Here is a 17,128-nt window from a genome sequence, read left to right as displayed (position 1 = left end):
ACTGATACTTTTTTCCACTTTTCATACAGCAGATTTGATTTCCTTCCAGGAAGCAATTATCTCTTTTAAGTTACCAAGCAGCTTTTAAAATGAAGGTAGAGAGGCAGGCCAAAAGAACTTCTGTTCTCTGCCACAGCAGCCGAATGTGAATGCGAAACCAAAAGAACTCACAGAGCCACAACCCAGCTCCACCCACATAATGACATCACTGAAGCCATGTGATAAGATAAAAACCTTTCTTAAAGGGACACTCCCATGATAGTTTGATGGAAGAAAGTGGAAATTAACTTGAGTCCTGATTCAGGAAAAGGGTAACCACAACATGGGTTTCGGGACCTATAAAAGCTCAGGAGATCCGAGGAGATGTTTGAACCAGGTTTAATTATAGCCAAATGAAAAGGCCACAATGCGGCAGACGGTATAGAGGTCCCAACCCGGACTACCGATCATGTCGGTCCCAGCCAGGTTGGCGTTTAGGGGTTGATTCTATAAACCCCAGACGATGGGCCTCCGCCCATCAGCGGGGCAGCTCGTATTCCACGAGCCCCAGGGGGAGATAAATCCGGTCATCCCTGTGTGTCTTGTGAGGGTTATTACATGATCCAATTAGCTGAAAAATGAACAGTATCCTGAATTGTTACCTCGATGAGTTGAATGGTCTCTTGTTCGTGAAATCCTTCATTCCGCCTCTGTCAATACAGGACATGGACTTGGCCTGATCATTCTCAGTAATGACACCACAGTTCTTAATCCTCTTATGTGAATGCTGTGGAGCACCAGGACAAGAAACGTGGTGATGTTTGGCATTCATTCTGACAGCAACTGCCAAGAGAATGAAAAAACAGTGCTGGCTGCAGCAGACTCAAGCCCAGTTGCTCAGTTTGCATTTGAGGATTACATCTTTTGCTACATTTTCCAATTCTCTCTTTTCAAAAATAGATGTGAAAAGAATGGCATGCATTATTAAAAATAATGTCCTTCTAATACTCCGCGTTCATGGCAACGGATCATACGACATTAATGGACCATTTAAATTTTCAGTCTCATGGTTCATAGTATAATTGGTATCCTTCAAACGAATAATATCCTTCAACATAATCACAAGAATCTGATGTTCCACTGATAGTCCATAGGAAAATAATGAGCAGTAATGTTCCCTCCATATCATTCCGGGAACACACTGGAAAATATTAACAAAAGCAGTCATTTTGGGCTGAGATATACCGGCAATTTGAGCACGCTGTTCAAAGTTTAAAAAAAGACCTGTTAACATATGTTAAGCATTCTGTTCTTGATCACCAAAGATGTAAATGCGGAATTCAGGCCTCTAATCAGCTTCATAATTTGTATGCAGAACATTTTCTGCTCATACTATTACACCTGTTCACGACAGCAGTAACTGGGAGGCGGTGCATGGGTGAGTGATCAATTATTCATGCTCGCATTCGAGTATGTGCACAGAAATATCGCTTAATTCTTTTATGAACAGATGGAATGGAAATGACAGGTGACAGCATTCAACTTGTTTATGTCCATTTGTTTATTGCTGTTCCATTGGCTGCACACAAAGTGGCACAATTTTTACCCTCCAGCTTAGACTTTGAAGGTGCCTGGTCCTCACCGTCCCCCACAGAGTCTACAGTGGTTCCCAAGGTCATTGTTTTTCTCTCATCAGTCAATGTGGTTTTCAAAGTTTTTTTGTGAGTAAACGACAATATTGATTTATTTCTGGGAGAAAATGCAGCTCACGCTTGTGGATTCAATCAAACATATAACGGGCGAGTTCCCCCAGTCCCCCAGCCGCGTGGTTCTCGGCAGCGTGCGGTTCGCCGGTGGTGGGATTCTCTCTTCCCACCGCTTGTCAATAGGATTTCCCATTGAAGCCACCCCTTGCTGCTGAGAAACCCGAGGGTGGGGGTGTACTGCCGGCGGGAACAGAAAATCCCAACGGTCGGAGAATTACGACCTACAGGAACCAGACTTTGGTCCGTGAAGTTTGACTCTTTAGTGCAACTTCTGCTGGTGCTCTTTACAAAATCTTTCATGGGTTGTGGGCGTCGCCAGCAAGGTCAGCATTTGTTTCCCATTCTCAATAACCCTCGAACTGAGTAACCACAGCTGTAAGCCTGCACGGCAACAAGCAGCGGTCTCCTGAGAGCCATAAGCAAAATAGCGTGTGAAACATTGAGCCATAACGTCTGAGCCAACGTCCGATGGTTCTGTCTAGGTCTCACCGATAGTTACTCAGAAGGCAGAAGCGCTAAATCCCCTTCTTACCTTTGGATAACTGGTGTGCAGACCGACAACGTTGAACTCCACCCCCCCTCCCCCCGCCGACCCTCACGCTCCTCCCCCTCCCCACCGACCCTCCCCCTCCCACCGACCCTCCCCTATCCCGCCGCCTCTGGATTCCCCCCATATCTCTCAACCCCCCGGGACCTCCTCCCACAAAATAGCCACTATCACGGGACTCCTTCCACCCTCAAAGGCCTACACCCTCGGACAACAACCCACTACTCACAGGGTTGCTCCCACTCCCATGAGGGCTCCGCCAGGTGTGACTCTCATCCTACCCATTTACCTTATAATCTCACCTTTCCCCAGCCTCTCAAACACAGATTAACTTGCCTGGTTTACTGCAGCTAATGCTGTATAATAAAAAAAAGAGTCATGGCCTCCTGGCATCCGAGTTGCCCTTGATGGCAGCATTGGGGATGTGCTGCACTGCCTGAATCTCTCAATGGAAGGTTGGGGAAGATAGGACCGAACAAAAATTTGAGGTGAAAAGCTAGAAGTGGAGTGAAACTATGACCCTGATTGCCACTTCGGGGATTTGAGCCCCATTAACCCTGTCTCTCCCTGCACTGATGTTTCCCGACCTGCTGAGTATTTGCAGCACTTTCTGTTTTTATGCATCGCCTGAGCTCCCACTGCAGCAGGTAAAGTCGCCATAGTCCAAGATGACCATTGGCTGCTTTCCCCTTTGAGGGGAAAGCTGACTGGTGGTGGTTTAACCTGAGGATCATCACATCTCAGGCGAGGGGCAAGGTTGAGAAGGCGAGGTCTTCATGAATAACCTCAGCAGGTACAGGAATTGAACCCACGCTGCTGACCTTGTTCTGCATACGATGCCAGCATATTGTTCCTCAAATAAGGAGACCAAAACTGGACATAACACTCCAGATGTGGTCTCACCAACACCCTATGCAATTGCAACCACACTTCTTTACTTTTATACGCTAGTCCTTTTGCAATAAATGCTAAAATTATTTTTGGTAGCCTTTGCTGAACCTTGAAGTTCTCCCAATCCTCCAGCTCACCACTTGCTTTTGGAGTCCTATGGTATGCCCTAGTTTTTGCCTTTATATCCTCTTTGACTTCCTTTTTTAGCCATGGAACGTTTTTATTCCTTTATCCAATTCCTCTTCCTCTCAGAAAAATACTTCAATTGAGAGGTATTTAATATTTGCCTGAACATTCGCCATTGATCCTCAACTGTCCTACCCTCAATTATTTGTGCCCAATCTACTTGGGCCAACTCTTTCCTCAGGCCTATATAATTACATCGGCCCAACGCTAAAACTCTACTATGACACTCTGGGCGGGGTTCTATGACCTGAGGCTAAGTGTTCACGCTCAGTGGCTCCCTTTTCCACGCCGGCCCCGATGTAACACGGCGCAGGGCTACAGGGGCCGGCTCGGAAGAAAGGAGGCCCCCAGCCGGAGAGGCCGACCCGCCGATTGTTGGGCCCCGATCACGGGCCAGGCCACATTTGAGCCCCACCCCCCCCCCGCGGTCTGACCGCCCCCCTCCCCCCCCTCCCCCCCCCCACACAGGCCGCCCCCCCGACCCTTCCATGCCAAGGTCCCGCCGGCTGAGAGCAGGTGTGAATGGCGCCGGTGGGACTTGGGTTTTTTATGACGGCCGCTCGGCCCATCCCGGGCCGAGTATCGGCGGGGGGACCACATAGAGCAGGCCCCGACTGGCGCCACGCCAACCACGCCGGCGCCAATGGCGCCGATTCTCCGCTCTGCGAAGAATCACGTCAGGGCGGCATGGTGCGATTCGCGCCGGTCGCGGGGATTCTCTGGCCTGGCCCCGGGCTAAGAGAATCTTGTCCTATGTCTTTTCTCGCTCAATCTGTGTTTGAAATTCTAGCATACTGCGATCAATATTAACACAGAGATATGGAGGAACAGATTGGGAAACAGATTTTGGAAAGGTGCAGAAGTCACAGGGTAGTAGTCATGGGTGACTTTAACTTCCCAAACATTGAGTGGAAACTCTTTAGATCAAATAATTTGGATGGGGTGGTGTTTGTGCAGTGTGTCCAGGAAGCTTTTCTGACACAGTATGTAGATTGTCCGACCAGAGGAGGGACAATATTGGATTTAGTACTTGGTAATGAACCAGGGCAAATGATAGATTTGTTTGTGGGGGAGCATTTTTGAGATGGTGACCACAATTCTGTGACTTTCACTTTAGTAATGGAGAGGGATAGGTGTGTGCAACATGGCAAGGTTTACAATTGGGGAAAGGGTAAATACGATGTTGTCAGACAAGAATTGAAGTGCATAAGTTGGGAACATAGGCTGTCAGGGAAGGACACAAGTGAAATGTGGAACTTGTTCAAGGAACAGGTACTACGTTTCCTTGATATGTATGTCCCTGTCAGGCAGGGAAGAGATGGTCGAGTGAGGGAACCATGGTTGACAAGAGAGGTTGAATGTCTTGTTAAGAGGAAAAAGGAGACTGCTGAGGAAACAAGGTTCAGACAGGGCATTGGAAGGATACAAGATAGCCAGGAGGGAACTGAAGAAAGGGATTAGGAGAGCTAAGAGAGGGCATGAACAATCTTTGGCGGGTAGGATCAAGGAAAACCCCAAGGCCTTTTACACATATGTGAGAAATATGAGAATGACTAGAGCGAGGGTCGGTCCGATCAAGGACAGTAGCGGGAGATTGTGTATTGAGTCTGAAGAGGTAGGAGAGGTCTTGAACGAGTACTTTTCTTCTGTATTTACAAATGAGAGGGGCGATATTGTTGGAGAGGACAGTGTGAAACAGATTGGTAAGCTCGAGGAAATAGTTGTTAGGAAGGAAGATGTGTTGGGAATTTTGAAAAACTTGAGGATAGACAAGTCCCCCGGGCCTGACGGGATATATCCAAGGATTCTATGGGAAGCAAGAGATGAAATTGCAGAGCCGTTGGCAATGATCTTTTCGTCCTCACTGTCAACAGGGGTGGTACCAGGGGATTGGAGAGTGGCGAATGTCGTGCCCCTGTTCAAAAAAGGGAATAGGGATAACCCTGGGAATTACAGGTCAGTTAGTCTTACTTCGGTGGTAGGCAAAGTAATGGAAAGGGTACTGAAGGATAGGATTTCTGAGCATCTGGAAAGACACTGCTTGATTAGGGATAGTCAACACGGATTTGTGAAGGGTAGGTCTTGCCTTACAAGTCTTATTGAATTCTTTGAGGAGGTGACCAAGCATGTGGATGAAGGTAAAGCAGTGGATGTAGTGTACATGGATTTTAGTAAGGCATTTGATAAGTTTCCCCATGGTAGGCTTCTGCAAAAAGAAAGGAGGCATGGGATAGTGGGAAATCTGGCCAGTTGGATAACGAACTGGCTAACCGATAGAAGTCAGAGAGTGGTGGTGGATGGCAAATATTCAGCCTGGAACCCAGTTACCAGTGGCGTACCGCAGGGATCAGTTCTGGGTCCTCTGCTGTTTGTGATTTTCATTAGTGACTTGGATGAGGGAGTTGAAGGGTGGGTCAGTAAATTTGCAAACGATACGAAGATTGGTGGAGTTGTGAATAGTGAGGAGGGCTGTTGTCGGCTGCAAAGAGACATAGATAGGATGCAGAGCTGGGCTGAGAAGTGGCAGATGGAGTTTAACCCTGAAAAGTGTGAGGTTGTCCATTTTGGAAGGACAAATATGAATGCGGAATACAGGGTTAACGGTAGAGTTCTTAGCAATGTGGAGGAGCAGAGAGATCTTGGGATCTATGTTCATACATCTTTGAAAGTTGCCACTCAAGTGGATAGAGCTGTGAAGAAGGCCTATGGTGTGCTCGCGTTCATTAACAGAGGGATTGAATTTGGTTTATAAGATGCTCAGGGGAATAGATAGAGTAGACAGTCAGAGACTTTTCCCTGGGTGGAACAAACCATTCCAAGGGGACATAAATTTAAGGTGAATGGTGGAAGATATCGGGGGATGTCAGAGGTAGGTTCTTTACCCAGAGAGTAGTGGGGGCATGGAATGCACTGCCTGTGGAAGTAGTTGAGTCGGAAACATTAGGGGCCTTCAAGCAGCTATTGGATAGGTACATGGATTACGGTAAAATTATATAGTGTAGATTTATTTGTTCTTAAGGGCAGCATGGTTGCATTGTGGATAGCACAATTGCTTCACAGCTCCAGGGTCCCAGGTTCGATTCCGGCTTGGGTCACTGTCTGTGTGGAGTCTGCACATCCTCCCCGTGTCTGCGTGGGTTTCCCCCGGGTGCTCCGGTTTCCTCCCACAGTCCAAAGATGTGCAGGTTAGGTGGATTGGCCATGATAAAGTGCCCTTAATGTCCAAAATTGCCCTTAGTATTGTGTGGAGGTGTTGACTTTGTGTAGGGTGCTCTTTCCAAGAGCCGGTGCAGACTCAATGGGCCGAATGGCCTCCTTCTGCACTGTAAATTCAATGATAATCTATGATTAATCTAGGACAAAGGTTCGGCACAACATCTTGGGCCGAAGGGCCTGTTCTGTGCTGTATTTTTCTATGTTCTATGTTCTATTCTTTCAAATAGGATCCTTAACGACAAGACTATTTATCAACACTTCTTCATTACATAATACTAAATCTAAAATAACCTGCTCCCTGGTTGGCTCCATAACATATTGCTCGAAGAACCAATCCCTTACACATTCGATGAAATTTGCCTTGAGGCTACCCTTGCTAATTTGATTAATCCAGTTAATATGCATGCTAAAATCATCCATGATTACATTTGTGCCCTTCTCACAAGCCCTCATTATTCCTTGGTTTATACTATGCCCCACTTTGGAAATATTGCCCGGGGGGCTGTAAATTATTCCTACCATGGAGCTTATTTCCTTGTTTTGTATTTCCATACCGATCAATTCAACATTTTGGCCCTTAGTGCCAATATAATTTCTTAATACAGACTTGACGTCATCTTTAACCAATAAAGAAACTCTCCCTCCTGTTCCATCCGTCTATCCTTTTGGAATACTGAGGATCCTTGGCCATTCAACTCCCAGTCCCAGTTCTCCTGTAACCATGCTTCAGTAATCCCCACTAAATCATATCCATTTATCTTTATTTGTGCCATCAGCTCATTGACCTTATTCCGAATATTGCGTGCATTTAGGTACAATTTTTTAAAATAAGTTCGACCGATTTGTCTTTCCCTTGCAGGATTTTCTTCTGCACTATTGTTTTCACACATTCTGACCTCCTTTATTAATGGGATTCCACTTGCCTCCTCACTCCAAAACAAAACAAAACTATACACCCCCAGGAACCGGCGTTCCAAGCTGGGACACACTCGCAGATAACATTGGCGTGCTTCGTGACTCCAACTTTGATTTTTCACCTCCATTCTCTTAGGCCAGCATTAGCTGCCAAGCCTTCAGCTGCCTAGCTCCTAAGCACTAGAAGACAGTGACTTAAACGTCTCTTTGTTGCTTGAAGATCCTCTTTAAAACCTCCTTCAATTTTTTGGGAGTTATTGACAGGATTGTCAAGAGGAGTAGTGACTTTTTTGTCTATTTATGCTTCTGTGAAGCATTTTGACACATTGTTCACTGAAGGTACTGTGTAACTATGTTGTTACTGCTAACAGGTCATTATTGTCGTCCCCAAGCAAAAGGGCAGCACGGTAGCATTGTGGATGGCACAATTGCTTCACAGCTCCAGGGTCCCAGGTTCGATTCTGGCTTGGGTCACTGTCTGTGCGGAGTCTGCACATCCTCCCCGTGTGTGCATGGGTTTCCTCCGGGTGCTCCGGTTTTCTTCCACAGTCCAAAGATGTGCAGGTTAGATGGATTGGCCATGATAAATTGCCCTTAGTGTCCAAAATTGCCCTTAGTGTTGGGTGGGGTTACTGGGTTATGGGGATGGGGTGGAGGTGTTGACCTTGGGTAGGGTGCTCTTTCCAAGAGCCGGTGCAGACTTGATGGGCAGAATGGCCTCCTTCTGCACTGTAAATTCTATGATAACTCTATGAAACTATTTTGTAATTGTGTTTTCAACTGTGTTTGAATCATTGATCTTTTATGTAAACCTTTTCAGGTATATCTTTTCGGACTGAGGTGAGGAGAAATTTCTTCACCCAGAGAGTGGTGAGTCTGTGGAATTCACTACCACAGAAAGTTGTTGAAGCTAAAACATTGTGTAATTTCAAGAAGGAATTAGATATAGCTCTTGTGACTAAAGGGATCAAGGGATATGGGGGGAGGGCGGGTTCAGGGAATTGAACTTAATGATCATCCATGATCTTAATGAATGGCGGAGCAGGCTCAAAGGGCCGAATGGCCTCCTCCTGCTTCTATTTACTATGTATGTTTCTATGTATGTATTCGTGCCTGATCCACTGCTAAATCCATGCAACATTATTTCTGTTGCAGTTTGAAGCACCGCAGGTCCTTATCAGCATTTCCCAGCAGATGTCACATAGTGACTGTGCTAATAGTGAATGCGTGTATTAGCTGGCTGCAGTGTCAGCTCAGTAATAAAAATCAGCAGAGACATGTTAGCACATCATTTACATTATGGATGAATACTTACTTGCTTCTGTTTAATAGTTGTTGAAGTAATAGTGCGTTCTTACAGATTCCCAGTTGCTCTGCTTTAATCATTTTCTTTCAATTTGTGTTTAGATTTTAGCAAGTGATGCTACCCAGGAGCAGGTGCGAGGAAATGCTGAAAACAACTCAGGTAATGAACTCATTCCCCATCTTACAATTAACCGATTCATGGATGGAAGGACATATAAAGAGTTTGTGTAAAAAATTTGAATATCAATACGTGTTTAAGCCAACAAAAGTCATGTTCACTCAGTCTGGCGGTTCTATGGCCAATATCTTGCGTCACCTTTCCTTGGTTGCACCCATTTTGTCGAAGATCAAGTAACTGATTGGAGAGAGGTCATCTTCATACTTCCATAATCTCCTGTTGATTGCCGTCATGTAGGGTGGTGGGCTCTGTGATTTTCGCAGAGAGGTTTGTTTACGGTGAATTAGTTTAAATCAAGGATAGAGTACAATTACTCCTTAGTCCTTCAAAACAAATTAAACCATTACCAGAAAATTATCGACAAAACAAACAATCCTTTTGCTTTTCTGTTTTTCTTTACTTATCTTTCACTTCTTCATAATACCTTTACGTTTGAGGTAGAAATTGTGACGTTCAATTCCCAGGTTACAGCTGCATTAGAATCATGCACATGGCTCCAAGTTGGCATCACAAATTCGTAATCCTGTCTCTCACCTACACCGGTGTTCATGTTTCAATGTCTTTCTTATTGTGTTCTTGAGAAAATATTTGCTAAATTGATGCTCTTCCTCGTAAAGGGAGAAGAGCTACCCATCATTTTGGTTACAATGCTTGCAAGTAGCAAATTGGTGTATGATTTGTCATATGTTATTTGTCTATAAATGAAGGCAGTGTCCTTTTAAATGCTTTGTCATCAGGAAAATCACAGTGAAGAATTATCAAGGCCAACAATCTAGATTTAGATGAGCAGTGTGCATGTAAGGATGGACGGGAAGTGCAACTGGGTTTGGCAGTCAATTCTAAGATGGTGACTGGGAATATTGAATCAATTTTACTGGAATGAAAGATGGGAGGTATTGGGTTTGTGGAACCTGGATTATCGGGAGCATATGAAGGTTGGAGATTTTGAAGGCAATACAGTGTGTTGATATAACTTCCTCATATTATTTTCTCCATTGATTTTTCCAAGTCAGTTTCTGTGTTGATCTCATCATTCAATGAAAAGAACAGCAAAGAAGAATGTTAAATTAGTTTTCAGAGTTTTATTTTTAAGGAGTAATTTGGAGCGTCTTACCTCTTTAATGTTTTTGCTTACTGTTTTAATGGCAAATAAACAATGGAAAAGACTGCAATAAATTGCTTAAAAACTTGGTTGAGGAACTTTCACAGGTGTTAGAGTTTGTTCCCCAAACATAACACCTTTAATGTTTAAAACCAAAGAGTTTTTATCCAAATATCGAAGAACTCTGAACTCAATCAAATGTTCATGCTGACCAGGTTTTAGTGGAAATGTAGGACGGAATTTTCCAGCCTCTCCCACTCAATGGACTTTTAAATGACCTGTTGCAGTTTACAGCCCTGCCCCCACTTCAATGGCGTAGGAACATTTGCTTATGGGATTTTGATTTAGATGACCGATACTTCAAACATTAGTAACATGGATGAAAATTCCCAGATTACCCATTGCATCACCTGCTAGTTATAATTGGATTCCAAAGAATACGACAAACTCATTAACATAGTCAGTGCATTTCTGTGGTTTACTCTTATTAACAATGTCCACTGGAATATTATTTCTAAGTATTGTTACGACATCCTGGACTAGTGCGCCATCTGTTCCAGCCCCACTTTACCGTAGAATCCTGGCAGTGCAGAAGGAAGCCATTCGGCCCATCGAGTCTGCACCGACCCTCTGAAAAAGCACCCAACCAAGGCCCACTGCCCTGCCCTATCCTCGTATTCCCACCTATCCATTGGACACTGAGGGGCAATTTAGCACGGCCAATCCACCAACACCACCTAAACTCGACCCGGAGGCACAACACAATTGAACTTATCAATTAATTCTTAGAAAACACCCAAAGTCTTTGGTGTTTTGGGTTCTCCAATAACTACAGTCACCAGGTTTGTAAATTGAAATACAATTAATTTTTATCAATAACAGTAACTATAATTAAATATGCAGCAAATACAACTAGTAAACTATTATCTAATTCCAACCCACCCCCTTTAACTCACTCCACCCTCTACACACACACAAGACAGACAAACACAGAGGGGAAAGAGGAGTGGAAAGAAAAATAATATGAAAAGTAAAAGATAAAAGTCTTTGATTCAGATGGACGTCTTCTAGTTTAATAATTTTTTTTGTCTCGGCCTGAAGCTGGAACTCTCTTTCTTCTGCATTTCCTCTCTCTCTCTCTTTTGCTTTTCTTCTCTCACTAATGATTTTCCTCTCTTTCTCATTCCAACCTCCCCATTTCAATTTCCATTTGAAAAGCTCTCTCTCTTTCTTTTGGCTGCATCTCTACTTGTTTCACTTGTAACTGCACCTTAGCTAATTGCACTGACTTTCGCCGTGACCCAGGCTGTGTTTCTGGCATCGCTTTCAAATTTCAATACTGAGCGATTGCTTCAATTAGCTCTACCTTCCTAGCTTTAGCCAGCACTTCTATTTTTAATTCACTTGCCAATTCAATTAGGTTGTCTTTTTGAAGCCCTTGTAAATAAACTGAAGGCCGGTCCTCCACCTGAAGAAAAGACGTAGCAGGTTATAGAGCCATCCTGTTGTACTATTACAAAGCTGATGCTTCTTTTTATTAAATATCGTACTCCAAACGTCAATGTTGACCGTTCCAAAGATCATGGAACTGAGCCCTCAAATTATGTTATGACACCCTGGGCGAGTGCACAGCCAATTCTAGCCCCACTTGGCGGGGAGTCGCAACGCAATTTAATTTTACACTTACTTCTTCAAAAATACCCGAAGTCGTTGGTCGATGTCTGCCCAATAACAATCACCAGGTTTGTAAATTTAAGCACAATTATTTTTTATTAATCGCAATAAATATAATTAAACAGGCAGCAAATACAACTGGTTAACTATTATCTAATTCATGACCCCCCATCGTTAACTTACCCCATCCTATACACCCCACCCTATACACACATACAAGACAGACAAACACAGAGGGGAAAGAGGGGTGGAAAGAAAAATAATACGTAGTGTAAAAGGATAAAAGTCTTGCTTCAGTTGGACGTCTTCCAGTTTGATTATTTTTTGTCCAGGCCTTTAGTTGGGTGAGGTCTTTGCTTTCTGTCTGTAATGGTTTTCACTGTAGATTGATCAGGATCTCAAGACTTATCTGCAGATTCAGAAACCAGCAAGCAAGAAATCTTTTTTGGAGATAGAGAGAGAAGGAGAGCAACTCACAACTCCTTCTCTCAGCGTCCAGGAGAGTTCTGTTTCCGAGGTGCTGTGAACACATTGGCAGAACCCAATCACTGTCTGCTGCCGGGCAGAATATGATCTTTTGCCAATCCGTTGGCCAGCAGTAAACCAATCAAAACAAATCCCTCCCATCTCTCAATACCAGAAAGTCTGAGTTCTCATGTTCAAAATCTAACTCAAAATCTATTCAACGTAAAGGGCAGCATGGTAGCATTGTGGATAGCACAATTGCTTCACAGCTCCAGGGTCCCAGGTTCGATTCCGGCTTGGGTCACTGTCTGTGCGGAGTCTGCATATCCTCCCCGTGTGTGCGTGGGTTTCCTCCGGGTGCTCTGGTTTCCTCCCACACTCCAAAGATGTGCAGGTTAGGTGGATTGGCCATGATAAATTGCCCTTAGTGTCCAAAATTGCCCTTAGTGTTGGGTGGGGTTATTGGGTTATGGAGATAGGGTGGGGGTGTGGACCTTGGGTAGGGTGCTCTTTCCAAGAGCTGGTGCAGACTCGATGGGCCGAATGGCCTCCTTCTGCACTGTAAATTCTATGATAATCTATGATAAACCATCATTGCAGTGTACTATTTTGCAACTTTTGAATTCCTTACTTCCTCTACTCAACTTAAAGGTATATGTCCTTTAAAAATCCATGGATGAAAGATGTTAACGACAAAGTAAAATAAATGGGAAATAAGGAAATCAACAGCAAGGATCCTTACTGTATCCATATGTGATTCAGTTGAAGTAAAACAAAGGTGTTGTGGCTGAACATGTTTGAAATATCTAAGTCAATTACCCATGATGACTATGTGACCAAGACATCCCGTGGTAGCATAGGGGCTACGTTATTGGATTTCAGACCTCACCATGACATCAGTAGAATTTAAATTCAGTTAACTCCATTAATCTGCCATTAAAAATAAAAGGCTGGTCTCAGTAATGGTGACTCATTGGATTGTGGCAAAGTATCATCATTATGGAAGGCAATCTACTTTTGCTAAGCAGCCTGGCCCACACTTAAAAGACACTTAGCAATGTGACTGGTACTTAATTGCCCTCTAAAATGGTGCAATTCATTTTAACAAACATCAACGGAAAAAGTGAATAATAACGTAAACCAAAATGGGTAAGGACAGCAAATTCCCTTCATTAAAGGAGATTATTGCTAATGGTTTCATGGTCATCATTGCACTTTTGATTCTAGATTTTTTTCAGAAGCAAATATCACCATCTGCCGAGGTGGGATTTGTGCCCCACAGATTCATGAAGCAGCAACTTGACATAATCTTACTCACAGGATCAGGTGAGATTCTCACAAAGACAGGGTGACTCGGGAGCAATTTAAAAATGGCGGGTGTGTTCCAATACTGGGACTACAGACCCCATTCCCAAGCTGTATGATTTTTGGGAGTGACGTTTAAGAGTGCAAGCTGGTTCCTGACAAAGGTCTGTACGCAGCACTCCCAATCTGGCTGGCTCCACTGTTGAGATAGACATGTCCTCCTCCTCTGCCATTTTCATGGAGTCGGGCCAGCATTTAAAGAGCTGTGGTTCACTTCCTCTCAGAGGAACCTTGAGCCTTGCTGAGTAGACCATTTAAAAGGTGAGACCAAAAGGTCCTCATCATGCCCCCAATGCAAAGCTATGCCCCCCACCAACCCCCTACAACCTCTCTTGGCCTCTTATGTCTTTCCACCTACTGCAAACAGTGTTAACATACAGGCTGCCACCATTGTCTCCGACTCAAAACACCTTCTCCTCAGTAAAAAGAAAATCTTGGGAGCCCTCTTTAATTGCTAACAATCAAACCATCCTGACTGGTTGTCAGGTAGACTTTAGAACAGGTGAACCTTGTTCATTTTACCTTCAGCAAAAGACACAGACCTAAAACATATCAACCTCATCATTTTCTTTAAGGGCTGTTTTAGCTCAGTGGGCTAGACAACTGGTTTGTGATGCAAAACACGGCCAGCAGCACGGGTTCAATTCCCATACCAGCTTGCCCAAACAGGCACTGGAATGTGGCGACTGGGGGCTTTTCACAGTAACTTCATACTTGTGACAATGAAAGTTTATTATTATTATCAATTTTCCGTCTGAAGGCAGGCTCAACCCACAGCACCACAGATAAGTCAAGGAGGTAGTTCCCTGATCCACCCCAGCCAGATCAGGGATCAAACCAATCTGATTCACACCAGCCCAATGCTGTGACGCAACATACATTTACATGCATATTTTAGTCTGAATGGATCATTTAAATGTGCTAATCTAGATCTCGCCCTCGCTGGGCAAGATCCAGATCACAATATCGCGTGAGGTTTTGTTACAACATTGGCATTGATGCTCATTCATTGTTCAAGTTCCAAGTAGTTACCCATGACATGACAATACTCAACATAACCAAAAGCATGAGGTAAGTTACTATAAAAAGAACTGCTTACCATTTGCACCCATGTTTATCGCGTTACTGAGGCGAGGCTATTGTCACTGTTAGGATTGTCTATCCAACAGTTAGATTGGAATAAACTGAAACTTTTTCCATCTAAATATCAGTACAATTGAAGAAATGATCCTTGACTTCTAGAATTATTGACACAATAAGTAGTTGAGTAGTCCTCAATCCAATCAGTGGTTTAGACTAAATCCAGAGTCACAGATTCCTTCCAATCATTTGAACTGTTAATGAGACTGCTTCCTTTCACTTTCACACCATTGCCCACCTTTACAACTACTTATACCAAAGTTCTAGGCCTGAATTTTTCACATGGTGGGATCTCCCTTCCCGCCTTCTAAAGAGTCAGCAGGACATGCTTCCCTATTGAATCTGAGTGTTCCTCTGTCATTTCATGCTCGAATGAGCATTCAATGGAAGCAAGCAGGACTTCTGCCTCTCACTCGGGAGGAAGTCCTGCGTTATAGAGCGGCCTGTCAATCTGAGTGGCCAGCAGCTCTCCAGTCCCTGCAGTGGACAGAAAAGGAAGTTCAGGAGGATGTTGGCACTTAAGTATAGTGAGTGGAGGCGCAGGAAAGTCCAAGGGGTCCCAGGGTGGAGATGGTCGGAAGTCCTGGGAGACGCAAAGAGGGCGATTAGGGTCTCAGTGGGGCGGAGGGACTGAGGTCCGTATGCCACCAGATCTTAAGCACAACTTCCTAATGGGGCTTCCTGAGATGTTATAACTCCGTCCTTTTTCGGGCTACTCCCATGGAAGTTCAATACTCCTGCTTGTCTAAAAATTGACACTGGGTGTGAAACGGCCAATAATTGGCCACTTAAGCGCTTCAATTAGGGCAAGGGTTTCCTGTCCCAGGCCTTTCCCACCTCAGCATAAAATTGCTGCGAGGCTGAGGTGGGCGGGAACCAAGAGGGAATTCCTCTCTTCCACTTCACATTCTCCCAATTCCACCGCCTAAAAACCTACGGTGGCCGGCTGGGGTTGGGCAGGCTGGGGAGGTGTAAAATTCCAGTCCTTGGCTTTATTACCTCAAAGCCTAGCCCATCCAATGCTGTGTTTTCCCCACCCCATAAAATCCACCTGACTAGAATTCATTCAAAATGCTGCAGCCTTGTACTTACCACACTTGACAGACTCCAATGTGCCTGAAACTTTCAAGATCATGATACTTGCTCTCTAACACTCTCTTGACCTTTACTCACCCTACTTCTAATTTTCTTCAGTTGTGCCCACAGTGTGCTTTGTTCCTTCAGCTCCTTTGTAAGTGGCCATTTCTTTAGCCATAATTAAAACAGAAGATGCTGGACAAACTCAGCAGGTCTGGAAGAATTTGTGGAGAGAGAAACAGAGTAAATGTTTGAATCCATATGACCCTTCTTATGAACGTAGAAGACTCAAACGGATTTGAAGCGTTAACTGCGATTCTCCCAAAAGGGAACAATGCCCCCTCGCTAGTACGTTAAGCTGCATATTCCCAGCACTCGCAGTGCCAAGAAACACAGTGGCTATTCAAAATGACTCGTGTATAATACGAGGCCTGAATTGGGAATGCATGGCCAAGGTCACGCATAGCCCCATTTTTTACAGTGGGGAGCTCTGCTTGCTGGATCTCCCCACTGTAGTGAGAGATCGGGACGCCATTTTTAAATGGCGTCCCAATTGCCGAAGCCCCCAAAATAATTCCCGACCTCCCCTTCAGCCCGAATGCAACACAGGAGGGTCCCCGGCACAGGCCCCCAGCGCCCACACAGGGCAACCCCGGTCTAATCGCGCGCGTGCAAAAAATGCAGGCTTGACAGTGCCAACCTGGCAATGCCCATGCCAGCTTACAGTGCCACCTGGGCACATTGGCGGTGCCAGATTGGCACGCAGGTGGCACTGCCATGCTGCCAGGCTGGCACTGCCACAGTACCCAGGTGGCGCCAGCAGTGCCTGGGCACCACCCTACCCATAGGCCATGCAGCTGGGGGCCTCTAATCCCTTGGAGATCCCCACAAGCACTGTTCCATCTGGTCCCATTTGTGGAGGCCAGTGCTGAACGACACTCACCCAAGGTCTCTGAGACAAAGGCTTACTGCCTTGCTCTAATATGCAAATGTTCTTAAACGTGACCCCGCCCATTGTGGGCAGGATTCACATCACAACATCTTGCAAGATTGCGTTGAATCTCAGAAGGCGTTGCGAGCTGGGTAGATCCTGGGAACATGGTCTCCCTGCTTTCAACGGCCACGTGCGCCACGGCAAGGTACTTTTGCGGCACAGCGTGGCCATTGGATCATGCCCGTTAACTCTGCTTTCTCTCTCCACAGATGCTGCCGCACCTGCTGGGTTTATCCAGCATTTTCTGTTTTTATTTCAGATTTCCAACACCCACAGTATTTTGCTTTATTTTCCTCTTCAATGCCTTGGCTTAAACTTTCTTCACAAG

The 17,128-nt window shown here is 44.8% G+C and overlaps 1 protein-coding gene across 6 annotated transcripts in view; it reads left to right on the top strand.

The window, feature by feature from the left end:
• The window catches only part of LOC140384679 (leucine-rich repeat-containing protein 4C-like), a 1,407,047-nt gene that overhangs the window by 307,360 nt on the left and 1,082,559 nt on the right, over positions 1–17,128 (top strand). For all 6 annotated transcript variants that reach the window (XM_072466610.1, XM_072466607.1, XM_072466608.1 and 3 more), the window contains exon 2: positions 8,908–8,965. The gene's annotated coding sequence lies outside the window, so the exon portion shown is untranslated. The remainder of the gene's footprint in view (positions 1–8,907; positions 8,966–17,128) is intronic.

This window comes from Scyliorhinus torazame, chromosome 10 (assembly GCF_047496885.1).
Source record: "Scyliorhinus torazame isolate Kashiwa2021f chromosome 10, sScyTor2.1, whole genome shotgun sequence".
Classification (NCBI taxonomy): Eukaryota; Metazoa; Chordata; class Chondrichthyes; order Carcharhiniformes; family Scyliorhinidae; genus Scyliorhinus; species Scyliorhinus torazame.
This window is presented reverse-complemented; position numbering and strand designations above follow the sequence as displayed.